The 4,936-nt window shown below is 46.8% G+C and overlaps 1 non-coding gene across 1 annotated transcript; it reads left to right on the plus strand.

Annotated features, from left to right (window-relative positions):
- Nucleotides 1–1,895: 1,895 nt before the first annotated feature.
- TRNAP-UGG (transfer RNA proline (anticodon UGG)) lies at nucleotides 1,896–1,971 on the plus strand. Its single transcript has one exon. It is a non-coding gene; the product is annotated as a tRNA-Pro (tRNA).
- The last annotated feature ends 2,965 nt before the right edge of the window (nucleotides 1,972–4,936 follow it).

Raw genomic sequence — 4,936 nt, forward strand, 5'->3', positions numbered from 1 at the left:
CATGATGGTGCTGGTCTCCGAGCTGTCCCTTTATCTCCTCAGCCCCCTGAGTACAGGATATATTCACTGGAGCATTATGCAAATATGAGCCCACAACACCATCCACTTCCACATCCTCAGCACAGTTCTCAGCTTCCCTCTCAGGAGGAGGCTGCGGTGGTTGTGAGCTCTGAGTCTGTCCCTTGAGAGGAAGCATCTGCTGTCACCTCTACTCAGGCCATGTGCATGGACACAGCGCTCATTTAACTGCAACCATTTGAGTTGGGTTCAGGCCTCCTTCCCTGAGAAGATACACAGCGCCCCCTAGTGATGTCCTCTAGGGATATCATGGTGGTGGGAACTATGCAAAGTAATGATGTTGGTCCTTCTCTCCCAAATAAATAAACAAGCAAACAAACAAACAAATAAATAAAACAGTTTAACCTACTCCTGATTTCCTGAAGAGTTGTTTTTGTTTTTATTCATTTGTGCTTTTCATTTCAATAATTTCCATTTGTTTTGTTTTCATGGCTTTTATTTAAATTTCAAGTTTCTCTTCTTCTTTATCAATGCCAGTTGTGCTTGTAACTGCTCTTCATGTGGATTTTAGGATTCTTGCTGAATAATATCTGACAATATTTCCTCACCTGAGTCATCACAGTGTTGGTGTCAGTAGATTCTTATTCCTTGTTCAGGTTTTTAACTTTCTGGTTATTGACATAACGAGTGCTGAGCTTTACTGGGTCCTGGACATTTGAAGGCTGTATTACTGGGTCCAATCTACTCTTCCTTTGATTAGGCCGGCCACCTGCTGAGCTGTGGCAGAAGGTCAGGGGTGTGTGTTCAGCTCCCACTGGCCCTGCAAGGGTGGATCTCTGACTCCATGGCCCTGTGCTGCTGACAACTTCCTGGGGACCATGGGCAAGTGATTGTCACCAGCTGGTTCCCATCAAATGGGAGTGTGACACAAACCCCTTGCTGGATCATCTGACCTCACAGGGAGTAACAGGGAGTCACAGGGCTGAGGAGAGGTGCTATGCTCAGACAGGGTGGGCATTCAGCTCCCCGTGGGCCCTTTGGCCTCAATGGCAGCAGGGAAGGGAGGGTACACCTGCAACACTAACTCCTCTGACCCCCACCACTTGTTCAATGGTATTAATGCAGGTGGAGTTCAAGGTTGTGCTCTCACTGTTCCCCTGAGTCACCAGCAGGGGACGCCAAAGTGCAGACTCAGTCAGCCTTGTACCACCCCATTCAGTCTCATTACTGAGGGTGTAGCAGAAATTAGCCACAAATGGAGGATAAGACACCCAGACAAGGAGGAAGAAAGATTTATTTGTAGCCAGAAGAGCCAGTAGGGCTGGTAGCATCAAAGACACAGGCTCCCTGAAGTTGGATTTTTTACATTTTACATAGCTTTACAGCTTTAGCTTTCACATGACAAATGCCTGATTTTTATGACTCTTTGTTCACAGACCTAGGTTACTTTTGTGTCTCTGGAAGGGGAGGGGGTAAGAGAAGAGGCTCAAGGGTCTGTCCTTGACTATCACATTACTCTTACTCATTTTTCTTGCTGGTATTGCGAGTTCATTCCAAGAAACTGATAACAAGTACGGATCAGCTGTGATTTGTTAGTTTTCAAACTTCTCTCAGTCTGCCCTTGCTCTCTCAATCCAAACCCCTGAGTCACTGACTGGAGTGTAGGATCCCAGACATTGCAGCCTCCCTCATCTGCACTCTTCTGGTTTCTGCTCTCTCACAGGATGAGGTTGAAGTTCAGCTCCACACGTTGCTGTTGAAATAATGGGTGAAGCCTTTTAATTATTTTTTCTGGTTACAATAATGAGAAAATCATTTCTTACAAAATATATTAGGGAATGTTCCTTTCTCCTGTTTCCTTTAAAATTGTGTGCATGGCCCTGGCCAGTTGGCTCAGCGGTAGAGCGTCGGCCTTGGGTGTGGAAGTCCGGGGTTCAATTCCCGGTCAGGGCACACAGGAGATTCACCCACCTGCTTCTCCACCCTTCCCCCTCTCCTTTCTCTGTTTCTTTCTTCCCCTCCCCCCACAGCCGAGGCTCCACTGGAGCAAAGTTGGCCTGGGTGCTGAGGATGATTCCATGCCCTCCGCCTCAGGTACTAGAATGGCTCTGATTGCAAAGGAGCAACACCCTAGATAGGCAGAGCATCACCCCCTGGTGGGAATGCCGGTGGATCCCTGTCGGATGCATGCAGGAGTCAGTCTTTCTGCTTCCCTGCTTCTCACTTTAGAAAAATACAGCAACAAAAATATAACTGTGTGCACAATATTTATTATTTCCCTCTTAAATATTTGCTATAATTACAAAGTCAACCTGAGTCTACATTTATTAATTAATTAAGTCAACCTGAGACCTTCTTGAGAAGGTCTGCAAATACAGTAATAAAGTAATTAATAATAAATGAAAAACTTGGGAATACAATTTTCATTTTATTAGACATTATTTATAGAATACAAACAGGGTGAGCCTTTCACTAGATTGTGTGTTTATGTCCAACATTAATGTCATTGTAGATTTAAAATAAACAATTTTTATTTTTTTATTAACAGATTAGTTCAGTGATTTTATTTAAGAGATGTATTTTGAAATCAAAATAGGAGAAGTTGTTTAAATATAATTTTAAGTATATCTTTTCTCAAATGTGGCACTGACATAATAAAGTATTTCCTCACACTCCGTGGTCTCTGGCTGCTCACCTGGGAGCAGATGGCCCTGGAAACAGGTCGCAGATGCTGGACTTGAGTTTTTATTGTCTTGCCACTTGGGACTGTAAGAGATTTTTCTAAAACCAGGTGTATGGGGATTCTGATTTATCAGGAAGCCATTAAGAAAATTAGATATTCTTGTTGACCCCATAAAGATAGACAGTGATGAGGACATGAGGCCTCATGGTTTGTAGCACAAGTGACACAGAACACCTCTGTCCTAGGTCCTGAGGTAGTGGCTTGGCCTGAGAGCCCTTGAGACAATTTCTTTCTTTTTTTTTTTTTTACAGAGACAGAGAGTGAGTCAGAGAGAGGGATAGACAGAAACAGAGAGAGATGAGAAGCATCAATCATTAGTTTTTCCTTGCGCGTTTCAACACCTTAGTTGTTCATTGATTGCTTTCTCATATGTGCCTTGACCGTGGGCCTTCAGCAGATCGAGTAACCCCTTGCTGGAGCCAGCGACCTTGGGTTCAAGCTGGTGGGCTTCTTTTTGCTCAAACCAGATGAGCCCATGCTCAAGCTGGCAACCTCGAGGTCTCGAACCTGGCTCCTCTGCATCCCAGTCCAATGCTCAAACCACTGCGCCACTGCCTGGTCAGGCCTTGGGACCATTTCTATCGGAACCCCAATGTGTCTGCTGCTCCTTGTGCATAGAAGGTACCTGGATGGGTCCCTAAGAGCTTCACAGGAGGTGTGACAAAGACACATATTAGGGATATTCCTGTTTCTGATGACCCACAGTTCACTCCTCACCTTGGATTGTTGGAAAGCTCTAATGAGATCGAGGAAAGAGGACACAGTCAGGGCCTGTGGACTCAAAAAACCCACTCTCGGAAGTCCACACACCCTGACTGCTGTAAGCTGTAGGAACATCTCATTCATGGACCCACATCTCCTTCCCTGCAGCGGCTCCACATCTTCCCTCCATACCAACCCTCTCATTCCTCCAAAAAGATTTCCTGCCATTAGGCTCAGTATGTCCCCTTTGAAGAACCACCCCTGTCCCCAACTTCACACTGAGTGCTCAGAGCACAGCGAGGGCACCAGGACAGCTGCGTCTGGAATTCCTCCTGGGTCTGTGTCCTCTTCCCCGATTTACCGTCTGAGTGCCTTGTCCGTGGGACACAGTGCTCCTCACTCAGCACTGAGCACGGGAGCCTGGCAGGGACAGGAAGTCCTCTGTTCTGATGCCTCAAAGTGCAGAGTTCATTTTTTGGAATATTGTTCACCTGCAGGATCGTCCCTGAGCTTTGACCAAAAACAGAGCTTGGAAGTTCTTATTCCTTATTTCAACTGAAAAAGGACAATTACACAGTCTCTGGTCCTGTTAGACGTCAGTAACAGGCAACATTTCAGTGTCATGATGAACATTTTGTTGTTGGTTTTCTCTTTCTTAGAGCTTCAGAAACATAGGAAAGAAAATGGAGAGGGACCAATTATGAAAAAGAAATATCTTCCAAGTAAAGTTTGCATATATACAAGTAATTTCAAAATGATTAATTTTTATAAACCAATAGTCAGGGAAACTCGAAGTTTATGTCCCACTTCCCCATCTGTGTGTATCACTGTGAAGAGCACTATTTTGCCAGAGCTCACAGTCATCATCCGCCTCGTCCTCACACTGGGGCCCAGAGATGAGCAGGAGCCTGCATTGGCCAAGGTGTCTGTGGATCCAGAGAAGCAGCTGGGGACCCCGGGGCCCTGGTACTTATCTGAGTCTGAGTAGAACCTCAGGAGATACCGGGGAGGGCTCCCTGGCTTCTGCTGGTGCCAGTGTATGTTATAGCTGCAAACACTGAATCCACTGCTCAGGGTGCAGGTGAGTCTGGCTGATGCTCCAGGAGATGCAGAGAGGGAGGGCGGCTGAGTCAGCACAGGCTGGGACAGGGGTCCTGCAGACACAGCACTTGTGGGTGAGGAGTCAGGAACTCAACAAGATATTATGATGATCAGTGTCCCCAAGACCTGTCCCCACCTGTACAGTGAGAAAGGAGCACAAGGAGCAGAGGGGTCCAGGCCATGGTGCTCACAGCCCTGAGCCCACAGTGGGCTGGGCTGCCCCAGGCCTCCTTTTCTTCTCCCCCCTCTGCCAGAGGAGGGGCTGTCCATGCAAATGTGTGTCCCTCAGTGACCACCCAGCCTCTCCCTGAGCCCTGCGGCTGAGCTCAACTCACACCTCAGACTCAGGTGGAACAAGTTTGTGTCTCCCTT

Source organism: Saccopteryx bilineata, unplaced genomic scaffold (genome assembly GCF_036850765.1).
Source record: "Saccopteryx bilineata isolate mSacBil1 unplaced genomic scaffold, mSacBil1_pri_phased_curated manual_scaffold_34, whole genome shotgun sequence".
NCBI classification, from domain to species: Eukaryota; Metazoa; Chordata; class Mammalia; order Chiroptera; family Emballonuridae; genus Saccopteryx; species Saccopteryx bilineata.